At 34.8% G+C, this 18,085-nt stretch overlaps 1 long non-coding RNA gene across 1 annotated transcript in view; it reads right to left on the reverse strand.

Annotated features, from left to right (window-relative positions):
* Positions 1-845: 845 nt before the first annotated feature.
* The window catches only part of LOC103887612, a 592,558-nt gene continuing 575,318 nt past the window's right edge, over positions 846-18,085 (reverse strand). The window contains exon 4 of the long non-coding RNA XR_001906487.3: positions 846-3,962. This is a non-coding gene — a long non-coding RNA (uncharacterized LOC103887612). The remainder of the gene's footprint in view (positions 3,963-18,085) is intronic.

Here is an 18,085-nt window from a genome sequence, read left to right on the forward strand (position 1 = left end):
TAGGTTGATGAGCTGGTTAAAATTTTATAATATTTTGGACACATAGAAATTAAGTCACTTTCCAAAAATATAAATACTCATATGTAGGCAGCTGGTGTAAATTAGAGTTGGGTGCCAACATGTGCCTCTCTTTACATTGCAATGCTGTATTTACTGCAAAGGAGAACCACAGAGTGGCCATTATCATCATGTGTGGGATCTCAACACATGCCAGAGGGCTGAGGAATCGTACAGAGAGCACAAGTCTCAGTTTCCTCAAATCATCTGTCTGATTTTTCTTGAGAGGTTTCTACAGTGGTGAAGTTGAGGGATATTTTGTAGAATAAACACAGCTAATATTTCTAAGATTAAAATGAACTGCAAAAGAGTCCTGGATAATACAAGGCTTAGCAAATTGAGTCATGACTTAAGAGAAACAATCTGGATGCTGAGCTCAGAAAAGAATTAGAAAGACAGAAAAACAATTAAATACAACAAAATCTTTTTGGAAAAGTTATATCAATCAAGTAAGAGAGAAACATATCACAGTTCTTAAATTTATATTTTAAAATAAAACATCCAATTAGAAACTTAGAAAGTTCTGTTTTGTTTATTTAAACTAATAAATATTACTTACAATGAATCACAAATTGTCACCATACTACATCTGCTGAAGCAATAAAGAAGCATTCTGTGAATTTTCATATGAGTAGAAAAAATCCATTAGAAATAATGGGAGCAAATCAAAGGAATGGATCAGAATAATAATGTTTGCAGAAGTTAGGGGAAGATAAAATAATTATATGTATAGAAAATAAATAATAAAAGAAGTAAGCTATAAATTTAAATTTCCAAAATAACGCTAATGCAAAAATACACTAATTAAATACAACTTAGGATAAGAGAATTAGAAAAAACTATAAATAATGCTATTCCTTGAAAAGAAATACAGGTTTTGTTTCAATCACATAAAATGCTCAAAGTAGGCACACAAGACCTTGCCTAGTGGAAGTCCTTTATCCCAAACAAATTGATGACATTGTAGATTTGTTTATACCTGTCTTGTAGTTCAGTGGTTAAAGGCAGAAAGACCTGAATTTGAAATCCATCTCTGCCTATATTTGAAGCTAGTATTTTATTTACACGCTGATTCTAAATGAGCAAATTCATCATAATCTTTGTTGTTAGGAAACAATGTTTAAAGATTTAATAAAAAATGCACTGGTATACAGTTTATAACTCCATGTGTAAACCCAAGACCTCAGTACATTGTATTCATAGTTTCTGTACTAGCTAGACTACTTCCAGCTAAAAATAAGACGATCACTAATAAAATTAGCTAAAAATAGAGAAATTTATCATCTCTATGAAAGGAAGCAGGGTAGGCTTCAGGATTATTTAGTTTAAATTGGTTATTTCAAGACCTCATCAAAAGTCAAAGCCTTTCAACTTTGTGGGCATGAGTCTCAGACTGGCATTAAAAAGACAAATGTAGGGCTTGGTGTCAAATTCAGGAAAGGAGGTGCTGTGGTTTGATTATGTTCCTTCTAAAATTCAGATGTCGCCAATGTGATAGTATTAGAAGGTGAGGTCTTTTAGAGGTGTTTCGGCCATAAGGTCCAATCATGAACTGTGCCCTTATAAAAAGGTTTGACTAAGGGAGTTTGTCTTTTTTGCCATTCTGCTTTCCACCATGTGAGAATACAGTGTTCCTCCCCTCTGGAGGACACAGGACTCACCAGACAACCAAACCTGCCAGTGCCTTGATCTTGGACTTTCCAACCTCTAGAACTATCAGAAAACACATTTTTGTTCTTTATAAATTACCCAGTCTGTACACACACACAAATGAACTAAGACAGAAACTGGTACGAGGATTGGACTATTGTTGTAACAAATATCTAAAAATGTGGAAGCAAGCTTTGGAACAGGGTAATGTGTAGAGGCTGGAACAGTTTTGAAGGGATTGCTGGAAAAAGCCTCTATTGCTATAAACTGAAAATTAAGGGGGATCTAGCGAGGGCTCAGAAGACAAGAACTGTAGGGGAAGCCTCAGTTGTCTTAGTGATTAGCTAAGTGGTCATGACTAGAATGCTTGTTGAAATATGAACAATAAAGACCATTCTGATTAGGTCCTCGATGGAAATGAGGAATATCTTATTGGAATTTGGAGAAAAGGCTATCCTGGTTTACAAAGTGGCAAAGGCTAGGTAGGCTGTCTGTGTCCTAGGACTTTGTGAAAGGCAGCACTTAAGAATGACTAATTAGGATATCTGACAAAAAAAAAAAATCTCTTAGCAGCAAATTGCTGAAGGAGATACCTGAGTTTTGTTAACTGATTACGGTAAAATGTGAGAAGAGCTAAAAAAATTAAAGACAGAATTTAACCCATTTACACCTCATGTTCCATTATTGGAATGCTAAGCTTCTGGGGGTTATTTATATCCTACTTCTCGAGGTCATCACCAAGGTCTGATTTTTGTCAAAAATATTTGCCACATCTGGCATAAATGAGTTAAAATCAAAAGGGAAGCAAAATGTAAAGATCTGTAAAATTCCCAGACTGGCCACATAAACAATGAAAATAAAAATCTGTCTAGCAGAGAAAACCAAGGGAGTGGGTCATCTACTATTAGATGAGGAGATTAGTTCGGCTAGATGGGTGCCCGGTGCTATTCATGAAGACCGTGGGAGAGTAACTCTGAAGACATTTTGGAGATTTTTAATGCTGTCATGCCCAACACAGGTCCAAAGTGCCAGGGCCTTGGTGGTAGAACAGTTCCAAGCAAGGAGGAGCTCAGGGTACCTATGGAACTTCAGTACTCCAAATGTTCTTGAAGCCCAGAACTGCCTCAAGTCTCTGCACCCATTGTTTGTGTGCAGTGCTAATTGCTTCATTTGTGGCGTAGGTGGTCCAGTTGTGCCTGAAATCCATGTTTCAGAGGGTGCAAGCATTGAGCCCTAACCATGCCACCATGGTGCTAAATCTTCAGTCAAGCAGAGCGCATGAGCTGTGGAGGCTTGGACTTCAAGTCATCTCTACCTGGACTTCAGGTGATACCTCAGAGAGCCTTAGGTTCTAGGCAGAGAATTGGGAAAGGCATAGTGCAGGAGGAGGCGGGGTGTGGGGGGCTGGTATATCACAGACAGCGCCCACTAGGGCAATGATTGATGGAGTTGTGGGAGCAGGGCCACTCCAGAGACCAAAGCCCGGAAGAGCCACAGGCACTGAACTCCAACCCATGAGAGCTGAAGGGAGATGTACCCATCAAAGCCATGCTGATAGGGTCCTCTGGGGCATTTGGGGGCCCAACCCTACCCCAGTGTGTCCAGGAAATGGGCCATGGAGTCAAAGATTGTTCATATGTGGTTTGCCTTACTGTGGTTTGGACTCACTTGGGACCTATTACCCCTTTCTTCTTGCCCACTTCTCCCCTTTGGAATATAAACGCCTGTCTTGTGTCTGTCTTACCATTGCGTTTTGAAAACACGTAACTAATTTGCTTTCACAGGTTCAGAGCTGGAGAACAATTACCTCAGGATGAAACACTCTTGAGTTTTGCTTGTATGTTTAGATGAGACTTTGGACTTAGACTTTGAAGTTGATGCTGAAACAAGTAAAAAGTTTTTGGAGCTACTAAGATGGAATAAATGAATTTTTTTTTAATGTGAGAAAAATCATGAATGTGAGGGAGCTAGGGATATAATGCTATGGTTTCAATGTGTCCTCTTTGAAATGCAGGTGTTGCCAATGTGATAGTATTAAGGGGTAGGGCTTTAAAAAAGGGATTAGGCCATAAGGGCTCTTCCCTTCTGAATGGGATTAGATGTCTTTATTAAAGGGCTTGACAGAGGGAGTTTGTCCCTTTTGTCCCTCCACCTTCTACCATGTGAGGGTACAACATTCCTTCTCGTGGATGTGGCCTTACCAGAAAACCAAACCTGCCAGTTGCTTGATCTTGGACTTCCCAACCTTTAGAACTCTGAGAAAAAAAAAAAAAAATTGTTTTGCTTTTGTAAATTACCCAGTGTGGTATTTCGTTATTGCAGTCCAAAAGAACTGAGACAAGTAGAGTTCAGAGTGATAAATACACTATATTTTCTTAAATTACTTTTTCTTTAGGAAGCAAGAGATTACCCACTGACCCAATAAGTGAAGAGTTATAATGCATAAAAGTAATGCTTTTTCCGGTATGATTTATTTTTCCTGAGTGACAAAGCATTCCTAACAGTGAGAGTTGAATGTTATTTCAGGAAATAGGAAGGTAATGTGCCCCGTCACTGACAATATTAAAATGATCAATTACAGATACTCTAGAGCAGACTCAAGAACTTGAGACAAGTATACAAATCTTAGATTACTTTGGCATTTTTTTTTTATTTTCTTTGTAAGTTACCATTTATTAAGCATGCATTTCTTGACTGCCTTCTACACGCCAACCAGTAGAAGGACACAATTATTTCACTTTAGGCACAAACTCAAAGTAGGCACTGGAGATAAAAAGCATGAGTAGATCAATTCCTGTCAGCACTGTTTAGAAGGTTAAGGAGACTCTAGAGTCTAAAAATCAATAAGAATAAATAAAATACGTCATTTGCATTTAATTTCTAGAATGAAACACAGTAGACATTCTAAAAAATGCAATTATATTTTATAAAAACCTGTGATATGTCATTTTGATAAACACCCTTTTTGTTGAAATCTTACATTTCAACTATTGTATTTATATTTATTAATACATTTTCTACATGTTAGTTAAATTTACTACTTCATATAAATATCTAAAATTTAGATTCCAAATTAAGCTCAAAATAATTGAAAAGATATTGGAATGAGGAATATGAGAGAAGATGCTGATAATAATAGCCAGTTTCTCTGGAGGCATGATCTGGGAGGACACAGTTGCTTTCCTTTAAGCACAAACCTTAGTGGCCAGTGTCTTCAGAAAAGAAATGTTTTTATGTATCTTTACATGAAATAGATAGATACTATTTCAAATTACAAATTGACTCCAACATAGGGAATCTTAATATAATGATCAAGGTTTGTAATCTAAATCTTTTAAAAAGAACTCTGATCTTCATTTAAACCTAATTTCAAAATGAAGAGTAAACATTAGCATGTTGAGTGGATAATTAAAAAAATAAATTATATGCTTATAGCATTCTTTTTGCATGCAATTAGCATTGCATTCTCTACTTGAAAGATACTTCATACAACCCATTACCCTGTCCCAAATAAAAACTTCCTGGGCATAGTCTATCTTGTCTTACCTTACACTGATCCATTTTCCAGAAGACCATTTTGTTCCTTTTTCTTACTTGTGAGTTTTTACTAACTTAAGGCCCAGTTCATATTATCCCCTCTGTAAAGACTTCCCTTGAGACCCAAATAAATTTTTTGTTCCCTCCAATATGTTCATAATCTTACTATAGCATGCATCACAGCATAATAAATTTAACTATTCATGGTACTCTGGGATTTTCTTGGAGCAAAAACAAGAGGAACACTGCATTTAATTTTGTATTTTAAAAAATATTATAGATACTTAGAAAAGGAGGATGCTCAATAAATGCTTATTCAGTACATGAGGTATGGATAATCATGCAAACAGCCAAAGGCATTACTTAAATTTGGCTGAACGGAAGAACATCAAAAAGTTTTTCATAAATTATATAAATATTGTGATAATGTAAACAAAATAGAAGAGAAAAATGCTTCATTAATGGCCATAGGGGGTAGCCAGAGTGTGAATGTCCGATTTTTTTAATAACATGTTGGTCATGACCTATGATTAAATAGATGAATTGAGAAGGAATAAAATTATTGGTCATATTTATTCACTTAACTATTAGTTAATTGTACATCTTGTTATGGTTGGAATGTGTCCCCCCAAAGGCATGTGTTAGAAACTTAATCCCCAAGGAACAGTTTTGAGAGGTAGAGCCTAATGGAAGGTCTTTAGGTCAGAGTGCTTCACTCTCATCAGTGGATTAAAGGATTAATGCCCATTGTGAAAGGACTTGGGACAGTGAGTTCAGTCTCTTGCTGTATATCACCATTTGTTTTCCTTTCTGCCATGAGATGATAAAGCAAGAAGGCTTTTGCTAGATGCTGACCTCTTATTCTTGGACTTCCCAGCCTCCAAAATCATGAATCAATAAATTTCTGTTAATTACAAATTACCTACACTGTAGTGTTTGGTTATAGCAGCACAAAACACACTGAAATAACTATTATACTTATTATGCACAAATTGCACTAAAGCCATACTGGTTTATTTTAGAATGTACAATTTCCCCAGATAAGACAAGCTCTGGTATAAGAGTCTTAGGTTAGACAGATTCTGGTTCCCTACTCTGTGGTACGGAAATTTGATCCATTCCAGGTACTAGAAAATATGAGCTCTGTGTTTGTGGTCTAGCTCACATGTCAGCTGGCACCAGCCTGTGGAAGGTATGTGGCAGTATATCCCTCCTAAGCCACTCCTTCTCAACTTCTGTACTCTGAAAAGAACTACAGTATCCTTGACTTTTGCTGCATCCAGTCATAAAAGAATATTTGTCCTCAGAAGATCTGTTAACCAATGTGTAACTTTAGCATTCTATATGTTTTTCAAAAAATATATTGTATATTTATCTAAACTATAAACAATAAACTTAAAAAACAAGCATATTGCTAATGAATTTAGATGAAATAGCCATCTATTATTTTAGATGGATTGTATAAAATTCACCTTGTATGAGAGAAATTAAAAGGCACTTTATCTGTGTTAGTATACGTAGGAACTAGTTTGAGCAAGCTTGTTTTGTTTTGCTTTCAAAAAATTAAATATTCACTCAACATAATTTTTTGTCTTTCAGATCAAACTTCTGGTTATCAAAAACATGGAAAATTGAAAATTAACCTGTCACCTCTGAAGAGAAATAGTTAGACATTTTTCCCATCATAGAATCAGAAGACATAATGTTATTTTCCACAGTGTTGGAAGATAAAATTCAGGCTAATCAAAACTAATTATCCCTTCCCAATAGAAAGAATAAAAATATCATAAAGGATCTGATCTTTTCAGTTTTAAATATGTGGGTCAATTGTTAATGACATCTTATTTTATTTTATTTTATTTTTAAGATGGAGTCTCGCTCTGTTGCCCAGGCTGGAGTACAGTGGTGTGATCTCGGTTCACTGCAACCTCTGCCTCCTGGGTTCAAGCAATTATCCTGCTCAGCCTCCCGAGTAGCTGGGATTACAGGTGCCCACCACCAAGCCTGGCAAATTTTTGTATTTTTAGTAGAGACGGGATTTCACTATGTTGGCCAAGCTGGTCTCTAACTGCTGACCTTGTGATATGCCCGTCTCAGACTCACAAAGTGCTGGAATTACAGGCGTGAGCCACTGCACCTGGCCAACAACATCCTAATTTTTAAGAAATCATAAATGTATTTGAAAACCATAGAAAAATATCTTTACAGATATGTATTTGAGATCATGGATCTGAAATTAAGGACCACTAGCTGAAGTATTAGCTTAGAAAGAAAGTTCTGTTTCTGAAGATTGTAAAATATCTGCGGACTCATGGAAATGTTACCCTTTATTTGCGACTCTTAAAATTTGTACTGTTTGCCCTAATGATTTGTCTTACAGTTACACTATTTAGTTCAATATCTATTAGTTTTAGCATTAAGGTAATTATCTGTCATCTTAAACGTAATATATTTATTCTTATCATAGTGTTATCTTGGAATTAAATATATTATCATGTTGATCTTCTGTGATATCTAGTTCATGTGACTTTCACAAGTTTGTACCCATATTATTTATTCTGCTTAAATTAAATTTAAAAAGCAAAGCCCACAAGTAAATTTTAAATTAAGTATAATGTGGCCACACAACAACACAGAAATTATCTAGATAAAATATATTAAACACCCATCTGGATTTCAAATTACTTATAATTTATTCTGAATTTATGATATGGTTGTCAGTGGCCACTGAACTACCTGTTTATACACACATAACACATATATGTACCATATTTATCTATATACATATTCAAAAGAGCAAAAAAATAACTAAACATTTATGCTTATGTGTTTGCATGTGAGTATAGTCTTCTTTGGAATTTGATTAATAATTTCAAAGTAAGAAAACTTTTATTTTCTCCAAGAGTAAACTTTTCTATAAATTGCAAAATAATTCATAATAGATATTTAAAGTACACAATCTTGCAAATAGAAGTAAAATCTTAGTTCCTTATGGGGGAACCCCACCCCCGATATTCAATGTTGGTTCTTTTCTATTTCCCTAAGTGTTGGCTGGTCTGAGAAATAAAGGGAAAGAGTAAAAAGAGAGAGATTTTAAAGCTAGGTGTCTGGGGGAGACATCATATGTTGGCAGGTTCTGTGATGCTCCCTGAGCCATAAAACCAGCAAGTTTTTATTAGTAATTTTCAAAAGGGGAGGGAGTGTACGAATAGGGTGTGGGTCACAGAGATCACATACTTCACAAGGTAATAACATATCACAAAGCAAATGGAGACAGGGTGAGATCACAAGACCACAGGACAGGGCATAATTAAAATTGCTAATGAAGTTTTGGGCATACATAGTCATTGATAACATCTTATCAGGAGACAGGGTTTGAGAGCAGACAACTGTTCTGACTAAAATTTATTAGGCAGCAATTTCCTCATTCTAATAAGCCTGGGAGCACTACAGAAGACCCAGGCTTATTTCATCCCTTCGTGACCATAAAGACAGCTGCCCCCAAAGCAGCCATTTTAGAGGCCTACCCTCAGGGGTGCATTCTCTTTCTCAGGGATGTTCCTTGCTGAGAAAAAGAATTCAGCGATATTTCTCCTATTTGCTTTTAAAAGGAAAGAAATATGGCTCTGTTCCGCCCAACTCACCGGCAGTCATAGTTTAAGATTATCTCCCTTGTTCCCTGAAAATTGCTATTATCCTGTTCTTTTTTAAGATGCCCAGATTTTATATTGTTCAAACGCACATGCTCTACAAACAATTTGTGCAGTTAACGCAATCATCACAGGTTCCTGAGGTGACATACATCCTCCTCAGCTTACGAAGATGACAGGATTAAGAGATTAAAGATAGGCATAGGAAATCACAAGCGTATTTATTGGGGAAGTGATAATTGTCCATGAAATCTTCTCAATTTATGTTCAGAGATTGCACTAAAGACAGGCATAACAAATTATAAAAGTATTAATTTGGTGAACTAATAAATGTCCATGAAATCTTCACAATTTATGTTCTTCTGCCATGGCTTCAGCCAGTCCCTCCATTTGGGGTCCCTGACTTCCTGCAACAGTTCCTATTTTGTTTTAAAATGTAACATTTTAAACCTGTATGGATCAGAGTATACTTTGTACTGGTCAAGGAGAATCAAAAATTGCTAACTTGTTTTCTTATGCTAACCAATGGTTGTGGGTCACACTTAAAGTGAGGCAAAACTAGAAAATATTCAATAAGGCAGAATTTAACTCTTTTGATATAAGTCTGGTTATATCAGGATTTCCCTTAATTAAACTTCTGAGAAGTGAGTAAACCCTTAATAACCATTTGGGTCATCAAGATCATCTGTTCTGATGGGCATTTGTGGGACAGGGACTCTATAGTAGTAATGATCACCACTGCTGAGTGGCATGTCCATCCAATTTTGGTGGTGAAACCTTCTGAAATTTTTCAAAGCAGCAGCGTTGGAAGGGATTCACTATGATCATCATATTTCAAGGTTGGAGGCAGGAATTACTGAAATCTTACGTGTAGGAAGTCATATTGACCTAAACAAGAGAATTCCACAATGTAAAAATTCTCTGATCTTACAGAAATGGGAATAAAAGAGTAAAGAAAGAATAGTTTATTCCGCTTTGTCCACCTTAACCACTATATAGACTTCTTCATTATTGTTATTTCTATTTTCTTCATTTCTTATAGGTGCAGTTATAAATTCTAAATGTGGCTATCTTTTTAAAATTTTCTGATTAATTACCCCATATCTCAACATCTCTTCTCTACCATCCACACCAGCATATTCCCACTCTCTACCCCCTGCCCAAGTTCCAATCCAAACCTCACTACAGAAAACTAAATTAGAAATTAAATTGGAAAAAAAAGTGTAAATATCTCCCAGAATACAGAAAAAAAAGAGAAAGCTAAAAAAAATGAAGCAGATGTGAGATACTGAAGTCAGAATCAGAAAGAGCTTATTTTAATTGTGTTCCTGAAGAAGAGACTAAAACAAAAAAAGACATGAGCAGAAATGAGCAATGACTAGTTTAAAGAGATGAGAAAAAAAATGAATCTTTAAATAAATCAATAAGGGCTACCAATTTTCAGGAAAATTGAAAGAGTGATGCAAATTCTAAGAATCTTCCTCTTCCAGTAGTTATGCATATAAAAAGGAACAGAGATGCTGATAATTTTAACATAGTTCCTAATGCTTTGCCTGCTTCTCAGAAGCTATGATTAAGGCAAATTCTGAGAAACTCATGAATACTTCCAAATTGGAAGAGAAGTTTTAACAAAGATGCACCAAGCAGATTTTCTTTTTCGTATTGAAAAAATTGAGGGAGATGGAGGAGAAAGTAAAAGTGGCAAGTGTGGAGAAACTAGTGGAAAGGAGAAATCATACAATCCAAGACAAGTTTTGATGAGTGATATGTTACAGTGTTTATAAATGATTTAGTAAATTATGCCAATTCCTTATTTAGAGTGAAATGACTTTGAAATAAACGACCAGATAAAAAGCACAGGACTCTGTACATCACCCAGTAAGTATCAAGTCTACGTAAAAGTGACAAAACAAACAAACAAAAAAACCCACCATCAAACCATAGGTATCCTATATGGTGGAAAAGGAGTAATGGAGCATTCATCCATAGTATTTTAGAGCAAATGGCTGTTAACAGAATTATCCAAATTTAACATAACCAAGAAAAAAATATTAAATTATAAAAGTACATTAAATGCTCTAATAAGATCTCATGGCAATAATAATAGAAATAATGTTCTGAGACCCTTACTGAGTGTCTAATTTACAGAACCAGAACTGTAAGATCATGTGGTCTTGTGGTTGTGCTCTTAAAAGCCAATAAGTAGGCTATAATTTGTCAATGTCAGCAATAGGAATTTCATATGTAACTGAAGGATATTTTACACACTCAAGCTGTGTCCAGAAAGAAAACAGACAGGCAGACACAAACTTGAAAGAATGGTGGATACTCTCCTGGTTGTTTTAATGGGGTTGACTGAGAACTACAGGCTCAGACTCTTCTTCCTTGTTTTACATTTAAATGTCTAAGGGGCAGTGAGATTTCCCAGTGCAGTGAGTGACTTGACAGGCAGCTGGATGACATGAATGAGAAGAAAAAGTAGAAGAAAAAAAAAAACATAGGAGGAAGGTAAGAATATTAAAAGGAATTCAAAAGGGATTAGCATTCTATATTTTCTTGCCTTCTTTTTCCATAAGGAAGACTGACCATGCTGTACATATTCAAAAATTGTGATTTAAACATATGCATGGACACTCACATGCACACATACACACAATCTTTAAGAACAATGTGATTATTTTAAAAACTTATTTAGACAATAATGTCTGAGGCAAAGAAAAATATTTCTAAATTTCAGTATATAATAGTTTTATTTTATTTTTCATGTTCTGTAACACTAAAGTAAATTGATTACTCTATCTAGTTCTACTTGTATGATTTTTTTCTAATTTCCATTTCTACTTTATTTTTATCTTCAGAGAGAGATGAGATCAACATTGTGAAGTAATAACCATGTTCTTTATGTAAATAATTTGAAATAAGAAATTCAAAGAAACACATAAAGAACAAATGGCAGTAGATTCCTTGATTATATTAATTAGCAATCCAATTATTACAGGATAAATATTTTTCTCATACTATTAAACCTACATTTAAATATGATTTATCTTGTATATGAAAAATGTATAATATGTTTAAGAATATTTTATTTTACTAATGTTTAACCCTAACCCCATGTCTATCATCCTATAGCAGCCAATATTACTAAAGGCCTTTCTATTTTACATATCAGCTATTTAAAGTAAAATATGTATTCTCACCATCTTCACCATAACAGAAAGGCAAAAATGCAAGTAGTCACTTTCAATATGTAATGAAAATCTAGCTAAATTACTTATCAAGAGCAGTGCTAAAAGTTGTAGTGACAAAAACAATGCATCTATATCTTTCAAGGAAATTTCCATCTAGTTTTGGAGTTAGAACAAATGTGTGAATCATGTAGGGAATCATCATTAATCTGAAGGGTTCTTACTCCAAATACAACTGAAATTGCATTGGTTAAATCTTTAATACCCTACTTCCAAAATCAACAATAAAAATAGAAATCTCCTGATATTTTCTGAAAGCAATCACATTGCAATCTTGTGAAATGTCCTGATTTTTTTTTGTTTGTTTGGAGTGTTCCTGAATCATAAATGTTTAAGAATGGCAGCAGGCAAATCTATTCTAAATAGGACAGCAAGGGGGAATACTGGTTAGTGTTCATTTGATCCTGGTGTCTTGGTTAAACAGAACTTTCGTCTAATAACTTGCCATCTTCTTATTTGAGAATATAAATACATTGAGATTAATTTTGTGGTGCCCCAACATAATTTTGCTTGAATTGGGATTCAGAAAAAAAATATTTTTAGAAAACCAGATTTTATTTTTTCTTTTTTTAACTTATAAACAAGTACTTCATAGAAACTGAGCAGACAGTGAGCACTCATTGCTTGGGCGCTAAATAGAATACAAATACATAAATCATCATTCTTATATGAGACTGTCTCATTTAACTGAACATACTACACTAGCATACCCAAAATAATATTATACAGTGTATTACTATTCATGATTTAATTTGGTCTTCACTTTACCATAAGGCTTATTCAGATACAAGAGAGGAAGAGTTAGCACAGCCAGTGTGGTGAGCAAGCAGTTCTTGAGTATTTGAGATAAGATTTGAGCTAGGTCTTAACAAATGGTAAGATTCTTAGACATGAAGATGAGACTCTAGGAAATTCAGAGTGAAGGAAACCACACTTATAACCCTCTGAAGGAAGAATAGGCATGCTGACCTTGTAGGGTGGTGACAACATGAGTTCAACAAATTATATTGCAAATATAAGGAGTACGGTGCTTAAGAAAAGTTGATAATGAAGTGGTGTTGGAGGAGAGATGAAGTATACAGCATATAGTGAGATCATTGCAGTAAAACGAGATATGTAACAGAAAGATTTAGTGATATATATTTTGCTGCAATAAATGTATTCATAAATCTGGAATAAAAGTAAGAAACATTATTTCTGTATTGAGGCATGTTTTTAGTCTTTTCAAGTTATGCTACTCTGTCATACAATAATTCAAAATACATTAGTGTTAATGGTTGTTGTTTTGACCCGAACAAGTCAAAGGGATATATATATTTTTTTAATTAAAAGTCATTCAAAGTCATGTCTTTCAGTGAATTTATGCACAGGCACTAACTGGATAAGAAAATGAAGTGTTGGATCAAAGCATTGACAGAGAAGAGGCCACCTATTTTTTGACATAATTGTACAAACCCATGGTACAATCTACCTTCCAGTCTTTCAATATAAATTTATTTAATGTATTTTGATCTTTAAAGACTCCTGGAAGCCATATTTAATTTAAATGAAAATTAAATGTGTGGTTGGTCTATATGTGTAAGCTAAAAACAATTTTACTTGTGTGTGTGTGTGTATGTATTGCATGTCAGTCCTTGACATTCTGTTTGTCTTGTCTATATTCTGTTTTGAGAACTCATTCATTTTCATGACTTTGTTCATTACCTCTTTGCTGGTAATCTAAAATATCTTATGTGTTGCTCCTAAAGAATGTTTTTAGAACCTTTGTTTTCTGTTTTTGTTTGTTTGTGTGTAGAACTTATTTTTTTGGTGAGGGGGAAGTAGATTTTTTTTCTAAGTAGAATATTGCATGGAAGCCAATACATTTCCATAACTTTCCTCTCAGTTCCTACTGTTTCTTTATTATTACCTTATTTTCAAGTTTCCACAAGATTTTTATCTTGGAGTCATCTGTCCTTTTTTTATAGGTGAGTTGCAGGATTGTATCTGGATGCACTCACCTGATTAATTTCTCTGTTCTCTTGCTGATTCTCTTAAGAGTATTCTTTGTGTACATTAAAAATAATAATAATAGGCCGGGCGCGGTGGCTCAAGCCTGTAATCCCAGCACTTTGGGAGGCCGAGATGGGCGGATCACGAGGTTAGGAAATCGAGACCATCCTAGCTAACACGGTGAAACCCCGTCTCTACTAAAAAAACAAACAAACAAACAAACAAAAAACACAAAAAAACTAGCCGGGCGTGGTGGCGGGCGCCTGTAGTCCCAGCTACTCGGGAGGTTGAGGCAGGAGAATGGCGTAAACCCGGAAGGCGGAGCTTGCAGTGAGCTGAGATCCGGCCACTGCACTCCAGCCTGGGCCACAGAGCAAGACTCCGTCTCAAATAAAATAAAATAAAATAAAATAAAATAAAATAAAATAAAATAAGAATAAGAATAAAACAAAAGGCTGGGCATGGTGACACCTGTAATCTCAGAACTTTGGAGGACACAGGCAGGAGGAATACTTGAGCCCAGAAGTTAGAGACCAGCCTGGGCAACATAGTGAGATCCCATCTCTATAAAAAATAAAAATAAAAAATTTAGCTTGGCACGGTGGTGCATGTCTGTAATCCCAGATACTCAGGAGACTGAGGTGGGAGGTTCACTTGAGCCTGGAAGCTCGATGCTATAGTGAGTCATGATTGTGCCAGTGCACTCAAGCCTAGGTGACAAAGTGAGATCCTGTCTATAAATAAATAAATAAATAAATTAATTAATTAATTAATAAAAGATTAAGAAAAAGAAAAACCCCTCAAAGAAACCTCTTATGTGAGTGCAGGTAAAGACTATCTGGATAGCAAAGAGTTGATGGCAATGGGAAGAGAAGCAGAAAAGAGGGGGGATATGAGAGGGTATTTGAATGGGTTAAAAAATATAGACAAGATACATCAAAGATTGAACGGTAAAGAGCATTTGATATAAAGACCAGAAATAATAAAAGAGACTCAGAATATAGATCCTCCAATAACAAATTGCTTGTGGACAGCCCACTATCCATCAGCTAAGATATTTAAAAGTCTCTCTGATCAGACATCTTGGAACTTCAACACCTGTATAGTGAGGGAGATATGAAAGGACATTTTTGATGCCTAACAAGGTGATAATGTCCAGAAGCAGTTGCTAATCTCCTCATAAACAAGAACGACTATGGTAATACCACCACCATTGCACAGAGTTACTAGAAAAACTGTACCATAGTCTTTCCTTCAGATGTCTTTAGTTTTTAGCCAACCGGTTTTTAAATTTACAAATCTATTCTGTGTATGTAGTCATGTCACAGAAATAAACACAACTTTCAATTTATTTTTCTTCTTTGAACAATTGGCAATAACCTGCTAGTATCAGATAGAAAACCTAACACATATGATAACATTTAAGGTTTTCAACATTGTGACTTCACTTGTTTTCAGTATTTAACAAAATGAGTTAGTTCATTTTAGCCTAGCGATTTCCCTCAAAAACCTGCTACCTCCATATTAATTTTACATATCATGCCAATTCATAGGAAATCAGAGGTATTGACGTACCTATACATTCTCTAGACTCTTAGCCAATGTAAAAGGTTCAGTTCCCATGAGATCTGCAATCAAATAAACTATAATTACCTTACACAATTTAAAATTTAATTATGTACTATATGTTTATTGCTCATTATTTTTCTGTTCATGAGTCTACACTAGATCCTTCCAATTCCCATTAAAAAATGCCTAGTAGAAGTTTTCCAAAATTTAATTTTATCACTAAACAAATACGTATTGAAGGCTTGCCATGTGTCAGGTGTTATTCAATGTCCTAGAAATATAAGGAATGAGCAAATCACAATCCCCACCCTCAGTGGACTCATCCTCCAAGGGATAACATTACATACCCATTCCTTCCCCAGCCTTATCAGTGTCAAGCTGTTGAATATTGCTGAATAAGTTCACAAAATATTAATTTTTTTATTACTGGGCTTACCTGACCCATATCTAAGCCTGCAAATCATACTCATTCTTTAAACACATCTTAAGTGACACATTTTTACAAAACATCTTCTGATATTTCTCTATTAGATACAATACATGCTGCTCTAAAACCACCAAATATTGTCTTATTAAACTCTCTGATAAAGTTATTACTTGTATATTTAATTTCATCCCTCCCCCATTTTGACTGTATTTCAAAGTATTGATGTCATACTGATCTTTGCATTTCCTTTGTACCCAAGCTTCATGTCTTATAGAATTTAGATGACTCAATATACGTTTTACCATTGATTTTGTTCTTTATTCATTTTATCCAACAAACATTTTCTTAGGTCTGTGTCAGATGTTGTGGAAAAATTTACACTTCCTTGATGTCAATGTTAATATAATCTGTAATTGAAAATCAAATAACTTATTCATGTCCTAAGCACTATAATAAAGCATGAGAAATATAGGGAGGAGGAGTCTTTATTCAGAAGTCAATCTGTTTCACAAGATCTTTGTGGATACACAATCATGACATACCTTTATATTTACTTCAAATGTTGCATATTTTATTTTTGTTCACAATATTCAGATTGGTTTTTGAATTTACTAAAGATAACTGGTTTTCCATTTAGGTTAAAGTTGGCCAATATAGTTTAACCAACACTATCTACTTCTTTAATTATTTACGAGAACAAAATTCTGCAGTGTGGCACATACAAACGAATGATAAAATTAATTCATGTTCTTATAAAGAGCAGCTCATGATACAGCATTTTCAGCAAAAGTAACACCAGTAATGTCAATTGGTGGTGGAGAAAAATTCAGAGATACTGGAGATAATTTTCCTCTATCATCCTGAAGCACCATGACTCTCACCACAAGGTTAATGTCCTTTTCCGCCCACTTTTCTCTTGGAAAAAAAGATAGAAATATACAATGTAGCTGTAAAATAATTATTCTCCAGTAGGACTCATCAAAACATGTGTGAAACTTTCCCAGACATGTAAGTTTTGTTGCATCAAATGGTATATTTAATGTTTGCAAAGTACTTTAGTGAAATTCTTGTTCACAAATTCTGCCAGCCTCTGTTTAATATTACTAAGCACACAGAGGGATTTGCTCATTGTAGCTTCCTCAGATTAAGCAAAACAGATTTTTATTGTGCTCAATTATAAATAATCATTTTCACTTCTGCCATAAAAGGGTTTGTAAAATACAGTCTGACCTCCTTGGAAGGATACCTGCTTGTGAGGAAAATTGTATCTAGCAGCCCCAAAGAGGAGCTTCAAAGCTCCTCAGGGATACGAAAAATGAAAGAAATCTCACAAATATTTCACAAATCCCACGTGGTGATATCTGAATGGTGTGTACTATTGTTTTAAATATAGATTAAAAAGATAATAAAAATCTCTTTTAACTGGCCTGTAAGGCTCTGGGTAATGAAAATTTCAACTTCATTATACATTTTGTAGAAACTGACATTGGGCCTGATCTAAAGGAGGGACTCAACCCTAATTTTGGCAAGCACATAATTAAAAATAAGGTTATGAAAAGGCAGAGAATAATTTACATTAAATGATATAGATCTGAGAAAATTTCCAGACTGCTGACTGCATTGGAGTTGCAAGCTCAGCAACATTTCATAATAAGTAGCTCCCACAGCACACAAACTGAATCACTTTACAAAAGGAAGATGAGGAATCTGAAACCACTTTGGATTTGACATTTTTGTGGAAATTTAATTGAAAAAGTTATAGAAGTGAAGATAATGTGAGGAAGCAGTGCATAAATTATGGCATCTCTTTCGCACAGTTTTATCACATGGCCTCATCACCTTCCTAAAACATCACATCACCGATTTCCCAGACTCTTATATGAGTAGGCTAATATAGATCACATCTCAATACATTATTAACTTAAAGTAATGAGGTTGAAAGCAAAAATAAATGA

This window comes from Papio anubis, chromosome 11, assembly GCF_008728515.1.
Source record: "Papio anubis isolate 15944 chromosome 11, Panubis1.0, whole genome shotgun sequence".
NCBI classification, from domain to species: Eukaryota; Metazoa; Chordata; class Mammalia; order Primates; family Cercopithecidae; genus Papio; species Papio anubis.